General features: G+C 44.3%; 1 long non-coding RNA gene across 1 annotated transcript in view; it reads left to right on the top strand.

Moving 5' to 3' along the window:
• Positions 1–6,220: 6,220 nt before the first annotated feature.
• LOC130152649 (uncharacterized) overlaps positions 6,221–15,425 on the top strand; it is a 42,466-nt gene continuing 33,261 nt past the window's right edge. Inside the window, exon 1 of the long non-coding RNA XR_008823062.1 lies at positions 6,221–6,475. This is a non-coding gene — a long non-coding RNA (uncharacterized LOC130152649). The remainder of the gene's footprint in view (positions 6,476–15,425) is intronic.

Consider the following 15,425-nt stretch of genomic DNA (forward strand, 5'->3'; position numbering starts at 1 on the left):
GAGACTTTTAGCTACAATGCCGTGGAGAAACAAACCTGCAAAGGGCTTTCTGTGCTGAATGACACTCTGACACAACAGTGATGTGCACTAATGATAAAATTGTTGGGGAGGTAAGCAGAAACACACCCAGCCTGAAGTATGTATGCTAAAGCCTGGAACACCCTATCCAAGGCTGCTGTGTAGGGGTGTCCTGTCAGAAACTCTGTGACTATTTCATGATGCTGACAGCGACATCATGCCATTCAACACTTTACGTGTGGCACAGGCAAAACTTTGGGAAGTCCAGCTCACCTTGGGACATGTTTGGTTAGGTAGCATGCCAGATGGATGCCTTTCACCATGTTACCAGTTTTCCAGGGCTTTGGTAGTGCCATAGCTGATCATGATTTTGCTTTTGTTAAATTCCAGATAAATACCCCATCCCTCAGGCTCCTTGCACTCTGTGCAGACCAGAAATTTCCCTTTGGATTTCCAAGTTGTGAGGGTAGCCCTCCCTCTCATAGGAAAAAAAAGACATCTTCCTTCTAGACTAGACTAGGCTAGACACAGAGAGCTTGTGTGCTCTGATACCTGTGTATCATAGATAGCCTCTAATACCCCTAAACCCGTGTGCCGTGCAGCCTATCCAGACTGCAAATCTCCTGCTTCTTCTTCCAGGACTGAACCTTCCACAGTAATTCCTAGCAGTCTTCAAACACAGGATGCCAATTTGATTAAAAAGCTGAAAATAGTTAGATGTTTGTCCCACCTACAGTTAAATCTGGTAACATACCTTGTCCACCCTCCCTCCCCTTTTCTAATTGCTCTTCTTTGTATGGTTCCTCATTTAGGCTGTAACCTCCTTGTCTACATGCTGCTCTCCTTTACTTGACCATACAGCACTCTGTGTACTGAACTGCCTTCTTTCACCATTATTTAGTGCTCGGAATATTTGTTGCTGCACAGGTAGTGTGGTGTCTCCCTGCTCTTCTAGAAAACTCTGATATTCACAAGACTGCAATGTCTGAGAAGTCAGCAACGAAAAGCTAAAAGAAATATTCCCCCCCAACACTGTCTTAACTGTGTCCTGCTGGCATTAGCTCCTGGGAATGGCACAGCAAAAATTGAGGAGCCTAATAAATAGACCTGAGACGCTCTCTTTCGGTGTGCTATTATTAGAATCACAGACAACAAATTGGAAATCCAGCATTTATCTGCATCTATTCTGAGTGTATTAACTGTGTTGACTGTAGCTGTATCGATTACCTGTTGGAGCAGCTTGGAGAAGCTGATATCATGATACAGTGCAAGGTCTGTGTTGAGAGATGGAGTGCAGGTTATTTGGTTTGCTGACAGAGGTTTGGCCCATGTGCCCATAGTAATCTCTTGCTGTAGGAATTGTCCATAGCCTGGTGGTGTACATCAGTGTGACCTCCTGGTTGTTGGAAGAGGTAAGCAAGGCTATCTCCCAGAAGGAATCTGTGTAGAAAGGGTAAAGTCAAGATAACTTTCAGTGTGATGTGTGTAAGTTCATCACTTGAAGGCAGGCCAGCCTAGCTTATGCCTGTTTGCCCTGTGTGACCTACCCATTTTGCCACAGAAAGGGAGATGTCAGACTTCGGCAAGGAGTCCTCTGTGCTTGTCTCCAGTGCATCTGCCATGGTAGGTGAGGGCCCTGCTGCGGCACAGAACCCAGAGGGCCGAGCTGAAGCCACATTACAAACAGCATGTGTGACACAATTCCACATCTCCAGGGTTTCCATGCTTGTTTTCAGCCACTCTCTGCTTCTCTGCTTCCTGAAAGGAAATAAATGAAATTTAATTCCCTCTAAGCAGGGTTTTGGAACATCCAGTCTTCTTCAGTTCACACATCACCACCCTCTACCCACCAAGATGCAACCTTGTCTATATGTCCAAAGCCCAGATCCCCACACTGTGTTTGGTTCACTGTGTCGCACACTGCTTCTCTTTCCTTCACCATCCTGTGTTTGCAGATACCAGCTTGGAGCCCTGGAGAGGAGCTGGGGAAGGACTGGGCAGTAGCCTGGAGTCACTGAGCACCCTTTGAAAGCTGGAGAGAACAAGCATGAAGGGAGCGTGTATGATGAGCAGGAGACCTGAAACAAAGCACTCCAAAGCCCTGTGAGGTACAGATGTCGGTTGTGAAGTTTGTGAAGCCAAACTGCTCAGCTTCTGCCACTCCTCTTCACTGCTTTCATCTACCATATTCCTTCTGGCTCTTTTCACTCCCCTATGGTGCTCCAGCTCCTCTGAAATCCCCTCCATTACACCCATACTTTCTACCTCCATGTCTTCTGACACCTCCTCTTCCTCTCCATGCATACACCCTTTGCAGCTCTTCTCCCTCTTTTCCTCCCACGCATCCATCCCAGCTTTACCCTTCTTCTTCCCACCCCACACTTGGAGGTAATTTGAGAGACCTGTGGGCAAGCAGGAGTATGGCAGTGCTGCAAGGGGTGGCTGTACCAGGGGCAGGGTGGCAGGACAGGGAACAGAAGCCAAGGTCTGCTCCAGGTCTGCTCCTGATACATTGGGAAGGGGCTTGACAAAGCTGGACACTGAGGGATTCATTCTTGGTCAAACAAAAATGCTGCATGAAGGAAAACACTGTCTGAACACCTCTGAGTGGCTCTGGCCAGAGACGGGCTCAGGGCTCAGTGCCCAGCGGAAGGGCAGGAAGACGACTGCAGATTCCCCCCTGATATATTCTGCTTACGTGGCAGGAAGGGAGAGAGTTTCTGCCTTGCTTTCTTCACTACCTACCTGGCCTTCACTGTCCACCAGACCTCTCATCACACTTCTGGGCTAGGGTCCCAGCTCTACTCCCTTGTCTTTGCTTCCTGCCGCCTTTTAACCCCCTCCCTCTTATCACTTTTGCCTCTCCAGAGCCCTATCCTCTCCTTCCTGTGCTTTCCTTCAGACCCTGCTTTCCGCATCCAGCCAACCCACCTTGCCCCCTGTTCAGTCAGTGCATATGCCCCAGAGCCTTCCCTCTGTTCACCACCACCATCCCCAAAACATAAAAAAATTAGAAACTCCAGAACAGGTTGTGCTAAAAGATTTTTATATCAGTGACTTACTGAGGCAGATGACCAAGTTGCTCCTTTTTCTTTGACTGCATTCACTTTCCTTGCTCCAGGTAACCTAATCCTGTTTTTCTTAACTATCTTCTATCTTCCCTCAGTTAGTCGTTACTGATTTTTCCTGACGATTTATGTTTCTAAAACAACATTGGACTGTTTATTTTAGAGAACTCGCAAATGTTGTTTTTAAACCAGAGATAGTGGAGTTTGGACAAGAGGTGCCCTTGTAAAACACAAGAAATGTGTACATCACTCTGGTCCCAAAAGCTGTCAAAAGAAGAATTCACCTGCGCAGTGCACGGGTGCAGCTCATGTTTAGCCAATGTCCCATGTCACCTGGAATCACTGAAGTTATTTTACCAGCAAGCTGCCTGGAAACTTTCTTGTCTCAGCACGTGCCTTACTGCCCACGTGTGCTTCACTTTCTTTGACTCAGTAGTTTGTCATGAGCTGATGTGGGGACTCAGGCTCAAAGGTCAGTCACTTTTGCAGTAGTGTTACCACTGGGTGCTCAGTGCCAGCAGAAATGAGTACCAAAGAGTAGATTGCTCTGAACAGGACCAAACCATCTTTTGCAAAATAATATCAACAGTAATACAAAGATGGATGGATGCATGAATGAATGATTTATATAACGGCCATGCTTTCATTTTCCCCGTGATTTTCCCCTCAGAACTAGGGGTGCAGCCTCTGCACACAGGGATGCTAAACTTGGAGTAATTGGCAGTCTGCAGATACAGTTGCAGCCATACTACGTGTGTAGCCATTACAGGAAAAAAAGTGACACGTGAGATGCCCATCTTAGGCAGGCTGCACATCCACAACTTTTTGTTCAAATGACTCCAGATTTGCCCAAAGCAGCATTAGCCAGGGCCACTGGGAGTCTCATCAGCATCACAAAAATAAGATCAAGCATACCACTATCAAGGTGTGTTGCATACTTCCTCATTAAACAGAATATGATGCTCATTCTTCACTACAGCAGAGCAACGCACACTCTCTCGGATGGATCTGAGCACATACAGCACTGAAGTATTGTAAGTAATAAATGGTCTACCCAATAGTGCCTAGCTGCAGTGGTGATTAATCATTTAGGCCCTGATCCTGCAAACATGCATGAGTTTAATGTTACTACTATGAGTAATCCCCTTGATTTCAAATTAGATTAGTCACAGTCTTAACACTTGGCACGTGAATAAATGTTTGCAGGGCGAGAGCCCTATTTATGGCCTGATCTTGCAAATTATTACTGTCTAGCACAGTGCCTCTGTTCCTGAATAGTTTCACCGATGGGGGAAAAAAAAAACCAAACCAAAAAAAAACAACCAAAAACCACTCCCTTGAATTGTGAATGTTGCAGGATTAGATCTGCTGTATGGCACATATGCGTAGCTCTGCATAGCATAGGTCATGGAGAGATACAGCTGTATCTTACCCTGGGTGTGTGCCTGCTAAAGGCTCTGATGCCAGGCACTGGGAAGCTGATCACCATTGATGTTTTTTACTGTCCTTTACCACTGGTTCCAAGATTTAGGTCTTCCATCTACAGTGTAAATGGAATTTTTCTCCTGTTTCTTTTTAAAGAAATAAAAAAAGAGATTAAATCAGTTTTTCTAAGTTAGGGTGAAGACAATAAAGAACCCAATAAGCAGCTTGCAAATTTAAATCACCAGTCTAATCAAATTCCTCTGGGGTGCAGTGTCCTTTCTGTGAAATCAACCTGCATTAAAGGGACTGGGTTGCTGTTTGTGAATGTACCATCTCTGCAAATTACCGCTGCTCCGTTGCATTGTGTTTGTATGAATGGGGGTGACATGTGCTTGCCCACAGGTCCACGTGAGAGAGGTGGGGTGAGGAAGGAAGGATATTTTTAAAATGAATCTAGAGGGAGAAAGTGGAAGCTGTGGCTTCATAGAATGTGAATGGTATCCTAAAATAACCCCTGTCATCTGCCCACCCCCCCACCACCAAAATCAAGGTGCATCTCTTTTCATTTAAAATTAATTCTTGGCCCCGGAGGGTATCGATAGATCAATATCTTGTGCTTCTGATCTCTTGCGGGCCACCCTTCAATGGCTCATGCAAAAGCTAAAAACAGAAAGATGCAACACAAAAGATACCGCAGTCAGCTCAAGCAAGGGGGATATTTTTAGATCAGAAAAGGGAAAGGAGGGGAGAGGGAGAGAGAAAGGAAAGAGGGAGAGAGGCTGGTCTAGGGTTTGCAATCTAATTTGGTCTTTCTCTCCCTCCACACCCCCCTCTTTCTTTCTCTCTTTTTTTGTTCCATCGGTGGTATTTTCCATACAATCTGATTTCTGCCTGCTTGGCTTTGGGGGGGGGGGGGGGGGGCGGGGAGGGGATGGGGCAGCACAGCAAAGCCAGGCTGAAGATTCTGGAGTTTTATGGCTCATTCCAGCTAGTGGCTTCTCTCTGCCAGTTGAATTAATTTGATACTATTTTTGAAAGTCAGTGTTTCTAAGGGAGACCTAATGACGCAATGACGTCAATGCAGGTCAATAGCACACACTGGAGGAACTGGCTGTGCTACCGGGAGCCAAGGGCTGGGAGCCCGCTCCACCGCCACGGCTCCCGCACACGCACCCCCGCCGCCCCGCACCCGGGGGCTGTTTGCAAAAGCAACCCCCCACCCCCCGGAAAAAAAAAAAAAAAAACCAAAAAAACCACACCACACCAAAAAAAAAACCCAAACCACAACACCCAAAACAACGTGACGAGAGGCAGTGCAGTGAAAACAAAACCCACCCTCGCTACCTGCCCGCGGCAGCGCTCCCGTGGCGGTGCACGCACACGGAGGCAGGCAGGGACACGCATGTGCCCGCGCGGCCGGGCTATAAATAGCGGCGGGGGCGCGGGTCCGCCCCGCGCAGTCACTCCGGAGGTGCCGGCTCGGCCGTGCGGGGGTGGTGCGTGGGCGGCAGGGCGGGGGGGCGAGCGGGGGAGCGGGGGGGGGGGGCTGCTTCTCCCTATCTCCAAGTCAGGCTCTGAACACGAACTGGCTTTTTTTTTTTTTTTCTCTCTTTCCATTTTTTTCCTTCCCTTTTTTTTTTCCCTTCCCCCCCCCCCCGCTTTCCCCCCCCCCCCCTTTTTTTTTCCTGCCTTTCTCCTGGAAGAGTGCAGGCACACATTACGCGAAACCCACAGCCTTTCGCGATACACAGCTAAAAACGCTCTAGTTTATTTATATAGCCCCTCCACCCTCGGCTCTTCCCAGCCGTCCCCAAATTCCCTAGAAATCCAGCTAAGGCGTGGGGAAGAGAGAAAAGCGTTTTGGAGGGGAGGGAATCATTTATTTTTGTTTCGTTTGGGAATTGTTTTGGTTTGGTGTTTTTTTTTTCTTTGCATACAAAAATAAGTGAAGAAGATTTTGCAAGGTAGGTTTCTCTGTGTGTGTGCACGCGTGTGTGTGTGTGTGTGCAGGTGTTTTGCTTTTGCTTTTTGCAAAGTTTTCTGATTTCAGTTGTTAGATGCTTTTCGAAGAAGCAGACTTTTCTGTTTCGTTCTGCTGCTTGCCTTTGAAAAGACTGGACAACATTGCATTCCCCTCCTTGCAAAGAGTTCTCTAGGCTGTCGTGTCGTGTGTCCTGTGTATTTGATGTTCCTGCAGGAAAGCATGCTAGTTTGCAAGCTCAAACTGCAGCCAGGGAGCTATGTACTTAAGACCCCACACACACTTTTTGCAGAGGCTGCAACTTTCACTTTGTCACATTTTGGGGTGGGGGGAGAAGGAAGGCATCGACTCACTCGGGTAATGAGCTTGCAAATTAAATTTTAATTGCAAACAGTCAAAGTCAGCAGCGTTAAAGCTTAAGGAGGATGGAAGGGAGTTGACATTTCTTGCATAGAGAATTTGCTACCACTGGGAATTGATTGAAAGCCCGGGGGGGTGGGGGGGTGGGGGGGTGGAGGGGTGGAATACGCAAAACAATAAGAAAGTAAATTATGAGACAAAATACTAATTAAAGTGATGCGGGAAAGTGAGAGGCTGTTACAAGCTCTAACCACCTGTAGAGGGAAATCTTTATACGTAGTAATTTCTGATAGCTGATCTATAGAGAAACTAAAGAGAATTACATGTTCCAAACTTTGCTGCTCTGCAATGTGCAAGCCAAGATGCCAAGCTGCTCAGTTAATTCTCGGGGGCTTGCAAACTGCTAAGCCTGTTAGCTCAGGAGAATCCAGGGTTTAGCAGCTACTGAGTCTTGGTCTCCACCTTGGCTGCAGCCATCTGTGGTGCATGTCCTGGTTTTCTTTAACGCTGCTGCACTCGACATGGTTATCAACAGATGTCTTGACTGAGAAGAGTGGGTTTGATTTATTGCTAATTTCAAGCGGGTTTCTTAATCAGGAAAGGTTGGATGGTCTTTGCTGTCTGAGGGGAAGGTTTCTAAAGCAGCCATGGGGACTGACTGCTCTAACCAGTGGAAAGCCTTTTCCCCTCAGAGAACCCTGCTCAACTTCTGTGTAACCAAAAGAGTGATAACTAATACCGTGTGGTAACTGGCACAGGGCATGATGCGAGTGATGTGCCACACCTTGTGCAGTGCCTTTTCTTCTGAGGAACCTCAGGGCACTCAGTGGAGCAATGAAGCAGCCTGACCTCAGAGGGGACCCGATGTACAACTGCAGGGTGGTGGCCAAATGCCTCAGAAGTGTGAGGTGGCACTCGAAGTCAAAGCCATGGCAGGTGGTGCAGAAAGTCAAAAGTGAGGTGGTTTGGAGGCAGCATTTTCCCTTTGCATCTGGTCATGCAGGCGAGTATTTCCACTTGTCATGAAGTGCAGATCTGTCAGGAATGGGCCGGGGTTTACAGAGCCCTCGTCTCTTAATTCTCCTGTCTATTGCACCATTAGTCCACCTCCCCTACAGAAATATGGAAATCTTAAGTTAGCTTGGCCTTGAATCATCTCTATTGATTGCCATCTGTTCACCCCTCATCTGTCATTTGCCTATCCAGCTGAGAAAAGGTGGAAATCCTGTGGTTTATTGCTGTGATTCTTGCTGCACATGTCATCAGGGTCATCTGATTAGTGAAAGCTGCAGGAGGTGAAACACCATAGGGCAATGCCACTCTCTTCTTTCCTCTGCACGTCATTACGACAGCTGGAGTCCATCACCTGGGGGTGCTGGTTCAGGTCCAGCATGTGCCTTCATAATATACATTAGTATCTCTGATTTCTGGTTCAGTGACCTGTACCATCTACTGCCAAAAAAGCAGGTTTTCTGAGGTTTGGGCTTCATCTGTTTTCTTTTCTCGGCTCCTCATCCCCACCCCCAAATCTTTGACTGATCTGGATATGTGAGTGTTTTGAAACACCAGCAGGTTTGAACAGCTTCAGGAGCTCTTTGCTTGCCCCTTCAAGGAAGCAGTCTGTGACAGGATGACTCTTTGTAATGAGTTTTCATTAACTCCTTTCACTTCCCCTTCTCTGGGAACTTCTGAGGTCCTACACATGGTCTTCTCAGTACAAACTCTCTTTAACCCAGATATTCTCACATCCACTTCACCTATGAGTCACTGCACTTTCTAGCCTACAATTACATTTGCATAGCTTGTGCAATAGAGGGAATTCTCCAGCTTGAACAAAGCTCATCTACCTTTCTGCAGCATTCCAGATACTGTGTCTTTTCATGTCAGGTCTACAAGGATTCTCTGCGATGAAACAGCTAACCACTGCCTCTTTTTCTGCCCTGTCCTTTCTCTCTACTTCCATTTCCTTCTAGTCCAACAATGAACAGGACTGCATCAACACAGGATCTTAGCCTGAAAGTGCTTATCTAGGTTTAGATGCTTGTGCTGAAGGATATTCCTTACCAAGGCTCCTCTTGCTTCGCATGTTCTTCTGCTGCTCATGATTCTCTCATGTCAAACTATGTCCTGTGATGCCACTTGTCTCAAGGAGGCCGCATAAGCTAGTTGTAAAATGAAGTTTTTATTGAAGACGACGGTATCATATGCCACCATGCAATGTATTAAGAGTGTCAGGTGGACAGCCATGTAGATGAAAATTCTGCATTTCTTCGCACAGTACCTCTCCGGATTGTCTCAATAATTGCATAGTACTGTTAGAGACCTAGGTACAGTCGTCTTCATAGTAAGTGGACAGCTAGACCAGCCCTTTCTTATGAAAAGCCTTCAGAGAGGCAACTCCATGCTGTCTTATATACTCTAGGAATAAGAAGCAAAGCTCTCTCTTCTGCTCAACTATGTCTATAGAAGGACTGGACAAAAAGTACTGGTAAGGTAGAAATATATTTTGTTCTTTTACCAGACACCATATGCTATTTATGACCATTGATCAATCAAGCTTCCATTGTGCTAAATATTGTACTTCTTAAGTGGATAAATGAAAGAACAAAAGAGTTTATTGCTTGGACTCACCTTCAATTTATAGAAAAACGAAGAAGAGGGCACAAGTCCACAAACTGTCTGACAGATGTATTGTCCTCTCTCAATTTCATTGCGGACCTCTCTGAAAGACACTCCAAACTTCATTGACACCCCTGTGCAGTCTCACTGCCGGGTTAGCTCACCTCTGCTTTCTCATTTGAAAAACAAGTGTCAAGCAAGATGAGTAGCTCCAGTCATCCATATACTCCATGGCGTATTTTATACTCCGTGACATTTTTCCCCTTGAAACACCAGGATCACAAATAAGATAAGATTGTCTCACCCCTGATACTTGCCTTATTGCAATGCATTCAGGCAAATTCTTGTGTAGAAGCTTCAGTTTCTTCCATTTTTCAGGCTTAGTCCCCAGCTTCCAGTTGACTCCCACCGTAAGCATGAGGCTGTGCATCTTGCTCTTGCCACCTGTGACTTTCCACTCCCCTTTGTTCTACCCAAGATCTCCTTCCTATCAACTTGTGTCTGTCTCTTACTGTGATCTTACCAAAATGATCTGCATAGCTGGAATACCTTTCTGCAATTTTAATTTTTCCACGTCTCTTCCAAAATACAAACCCATGCCAGGACACAAGTCATTTTCATGGAGCTCCATCTTGGTTCTGTGCCCTGTGATTTGGGCTGTACCTTCACGGCGCAGGTACTGTGTCTTGCTGATTATTTTGTACAGTACCCACCACATCATGGGTGGTTAGGTAACAATGACACAATCTGTCATTATTTTCCTTTTCTTTCCCCCTGAATAAGCATCAGCTTTATTGTAATGCCCCAACCTCTGTTTTCAGGTGCTGGCTCCTGGCTAGAATGTTCCACGTGATTACTTTTTGATGCTGTGTTTGCACAGCATCCAGTAGAATGGGAGTTTAACCTCTGATTGCCAATATATAATAATAAGGCTCCCATTTGAAAGTTTAACTTGTGACATGTGTTGCTAATGTAAGGAGCAATCAACTGATACAATATTAAAGTAACAGAAATTAACACGTTTCTAAATTTAGCTAAGTACTCATTGTCAGTCTTGAACAACAATTCAGGATAGCTTTTATATGCAAACCTTGAACTACTCAGAAAATCATTACATGGAATATAATTCAGACTTTGTATGTCTATTCATATAGTCTACAATAATTGCAATTACTGCAAAAGCAGCACCAAAACGATGATTGGTGAGGGATTTGCAGAAGTATATGTTTCATCACCTGGCTCTGCAGCAGGCATTTATAGCCATATGATAATAGCCAGCACTTCTCTGTTGCTCATCTATGGATCTCCAGATATTCTGTTAATGCTCAGTAAGTTATGTATGATACTCACTTCCCCATCCAGTTCACATCATGAGCTGGGTAAGTATTAATACACATCTCCTGACATTAAGAGAATGTAAATGCAGCCACAGCCAGGAGCAAGGACACAGCTACTACCCATCCTTTCTTTGGCAGGCCCAGTGATAAGGGGATGCAATAGAGAAGACCACAATGGTTCCACTGCACACATTTGGCCACACATTGGCAGATAGGAGTGGTGTGATCAGATGTATGCAACACAGTGGTGCTTCTGAAGACTATCTTAAGGGCCTATACTCTTACAAGTATTGAAATGTGTCTTTCTTCCTGTTAATTTCATGGCATGTCTTGTCTTCTCAGTCATAGATGTTAGTCCAGTAGCTGTCACAGTTCTCCCTAGGGGAACTGAAGCATGTCTTAACAGTAGAGACTTATAGATGTGTCCACTCACATGTCCAATCACATGAATTTCCTCCTTGCAATTCATGATTCAATAACACCACGTACCAATAGCCATAGTCATTTATTTGGCAAAGTAAAAGAACATGAAGTATTGTAACTTTCTATAGAAGATTCAGCAGCTAGGAAAATAAAAGCCGTTGTTGCTGCTTGGCCAACTGGTCCTCCTGGGAATTCCAGAAGTTCTGTACACACTGATGGTTTGCCAGTCACAGTCAGGGAACCAGTGACTTAATTTGTAAACTGTGCACAGCAAAGACAGCTTGGATCCAAGCAGAAACAGCTTGGATCTTGGTGCCATTTATAGGGTTGAACTTGCTATTAGCATGTGGTGCATAAATGTTAACTCGTGATAAAAATAGATGTTCAGACAAAAAGTCATATGTGATCTAGATCTTGTGCTCCATTCATGTTTTAATTTTCCCTGATGTTATTGGTAACAAGTTTGCCAGATGTTTCTGCCCTACTGAATGTGGCTTTCTGGAAGTTCAGGCTCTAGCTAGATAGGAATGCCAGAACTACTGAATGGTGTGAATTTGAGATAATTTTTTTTTGCCGCAAAAGGTAAGTAGAGAAGTGACAGATAAAATTGCCATCCTGTCCTTGTTTGAATATCCATTGGATGTGCTGGCTGAGTAGCAATTTTTTTGTGTTGTAATTTTTGATAGACAGATTGAACTACACTATAAGGAAGAACAAATCAGAGAAAATAAATTAGGAAAGAATAGTGTTGCAGGAGCATCATAGGTCAGGATAAGAGTTCACAAGGCCATGTCTTCCCAACCCTAGGCATCTCACCTTGTCTTTCATCTCACCATCTATGAAATGTAGTTAAAGGAATGTATTTTCTTTTTCCACTCCACTGTCTTCTTCCTTGAGAGTACTTGATTTTTTTTCTTTGATTGGATCCTTTGGCTTCATGTTCTATTATCTCAATAAATAAATTCTTCCTAAATTACTTTAATATCACCCCACTCCATATCCCATTCTCTCCCATTGGCTGTAATACTGGCTAGCTTGAGGTAAAGACTGATGCAGATTTTTTGCATTTCTTCATCACTGCCTTCTCTTTTTTTCTACCAGTACAAGATCCTGTATAATACACCTCAAAGTGTTGTCTTATCCTTCTGTTCTTGTTTATAACTCTTTCTTTAAGGTGGTTGCCAGATATGTGTTCACGTTATGTTAAAGGTCATGGGTCTTATTCATGAAAAGTTCCATTTTAAAGGCTAATGAAAATCAAATTTTAGTGTAAAGGCTCATCAAATTTATAACAGGATTCCTCAAAGGTTATGCTCCTTATATCTGAAGTATGATGCCTATTCACTGTATTTCTTCCATAGGTTCAACTTTCATTAAAAAGTGGTATGGTTTTCTTTTGATGTCATCCTCAAGATCAAGACCTTAGTACTCTTTTTCCACCAGCTTCATTATGCTAATGGTTTTCTTCTTTTCATCCCTGTTACACAGAAGTATGTCTCTAGGGTCTGATTTTGCAGCCATTGGAAGAAGATCCAGTTTCTATCCTTTTATATATTACAGACATGATATATCTCTATAATGTAGACAGAAAAGCTAAAGATAACAAAGCGACCCAGGTATACTGGCATTTCAACCCAAAACTCTTCAAAGTGTTTATCAACGCAATCTGTGTGAGATCACATTAGCACGTGAGTTGTCTATTTTGTTGGTTTCCTGGTCTATGCATCCAGATTCTCCAAACATTCCATAAACCGAAGTCATAATAAGTCCTTGATCTTCTGACACAGGTGAGATTTTCTTTACTAACATACTGCACAGCCTCTTATTCTGATGTTGGAGGAAAATCACTTTTTTCCTCCTTGTGCTTCCTTGTATGCTCTGATCTCTCTGATTATTTATAATATTGCTGTCTTCTTACTGATGACTTTTATTGATTATCTCAATGCTATAGATATCTTCAAGAACATCCTGGTTAGGTAAGTAGGTATTGTCCTATCTTTGTTTCATGGGTGGATAAACCAAGCATAAAGTGATGGGCACTTCACCTGATATTTGAGGAGAACCTCAAAAATATTCAAGGAAAAAGCCTTTCCATGAGAAATTTTGGATCAAGACTTGTTGCGGCAAATTTGTGATCTGAAGAGGAATATCTAGATCCTGATTCTCTGTTTTAACTAGCAATTACTCTTCTTCAGGTCCTTTCACTAGCTTATACTTTGCAACCTATAAGAGCCAGTAGATCGTTGAATAGATATTGCTCTAATTTATTTCCATTTCAGTGTGATTGCTCTTTCCTCTGGGTGTCATAATTTCCTTTAACAAGAGTTAACTAGTGTAAGTTATCAATTGCCCTGATACAAGGTTAACTATATTCAAAAAGATGAATTTTTTTGTGAGTTCATGCTATATCTTGGTGGCACTTCACTCTGTTTCTGGTCATCTTCCGTTCTCCTTATATTTGGAATGTATCACATGTCATTCAGCTGCCCAGGTGAACTAGGCCAAGATTAGACTCTAACTATTTGTGGGAGTAAGACTAGCTTAGGAGAATATAGCAATTAATGAATGGTTCACAGGTCAGCAGAACTCCAAGGCTCTGAGGAGGTAACTCTGGAACTACAGCAAAATATTGTTAGGCTTTTTTCCCGTTGTTTTGCGCTGCTCCCTCTGGCTGATCCTTGTCCTGAAGAGAGAAGTGAAAACCATCTTCCAGGCTGAAATGAGAAAAAGGTGGAGCCTTGAACTTGCTGGATCAAAAACCCAAACAAGTAACAAATACCACTAAAACAGCTTTACTTGCAAACTAAACTACTTTCTAGGTGACAGATTGTAGTTGTTTTGAGCAGCAATTTTGTACAGGCTAATGTTTTACTACAATGACTAATAGTAGTATCCCAATGTGTGCCGCTGTCCATCAGGGCACAGTTTGGAACGGAAATTTCCAAGGGTGAGGACAGTCTGATATGCAGATTGTGTGTATTGGAGACTGCACTGCCCGCTTTGGCATCTCCAGTAGCTCTAAGTGAAAGGCCACATACCTGCAGCTGATGGGCACTCTGCTGCTTCGGCCAGTATCAGCAGTATTGCTGTTGAATGGAGGTAAAAATACAGAATTCATTGCTCTCATTAGGACTTCATTGGTAGGGAGGCTTAATTGTTTGGAAACGAGGAGGTTGCTGATAACTAAAATATCAAGATAGAAGATAAATGTTCCTTTTAGTGCTTCTAATGATCAGGAGAAGTGGGGACGGCTGTTTGGTACATGATCGCCTGCCAAACATTCTTTCCAGTTTGGATGGTTTCCATTTCTTTTTTTTTTTTTTTTTTTTGATCCAGAGATTCCCTGGGCACTGGACTTTGTTTCAACCAAGCCTTTAGCAGCAGACAGGCAAGACAGGAGATGGTTCTGCTGAGGTGGAGATGAGACATTTGGGTGGAGAGGCAGAGGACAGCAAAGGAGGAGGCAGGCTGCTTTTGTGAAATTGAGACTGAAAGATGGTGCTAAATCTTCCAGAAGAACAAACCCTTTGGCAAAAATATTTAGTTCTTTCACTAAGATTAAAGAGTTTAGGGGGAAAAAACCCCCAAAAAACAACAAACACAGATGTGACTGCAAGGAGCTGCTCAATAAGGGCAGCAGGGAGGGAATTCCAGGCATCTGGCTGGCTTGAGAGGGCCTGAGGTCCAGGAGCTGCAGGGCTTGCCACTATGCCCGCTCCTGATCTGCCACAGACATCATCCTTTGTACACAACCATGCCCATACCTTTTCTTTGCAATAGTGAAAAGCTAAAGAGCTTTCCTCTGGTGAACACTACAGAGAAATGCAAAGCTCTTAGGTATGTGTGGGAGGGCAGAGGGAAGATGACCATCCCCTCCTTCCACAGTAGTCCGTGGGTTGTCTGAATGCTCTTGGGTCTGAGTGGCAGAAGGTACTTGAGGTGTGCACGCCTCCATCCTTAAACTGCTGTGCGGCCTAACTTTTTATTCATCCAGGATGAGCTTTGTTGCAGCTCTCGGAGAAGGTATGTTTCACGTGTGGTTCTTTGCCTAGAGTCTTGAGATGACAAGATCTGTCCTTGGTATAAGGTCTTTCCCTACTGTGGTATTTCTTCGTGTCCTGGCTTCTGGGCTACTACTGCTGTAAAGGCCAGCTTTCCAGGTGTATATGGTGAAAACGTGTGTGTGTGGGGGGG

Source organism: Falco biarmicus, chromosome 7 (assembly GCF_023638135.1).
Source record: "Falco biarmicus isolate bFalBia1 chromosome 7, bFalBia1.pri, whole genome shotgun sequence".
Lineage (NCBI taxonomy): Eukaryota > Metazoa > Chordata > Aves > Falconiformes > Falconidae > Falco > Falco biarmicus.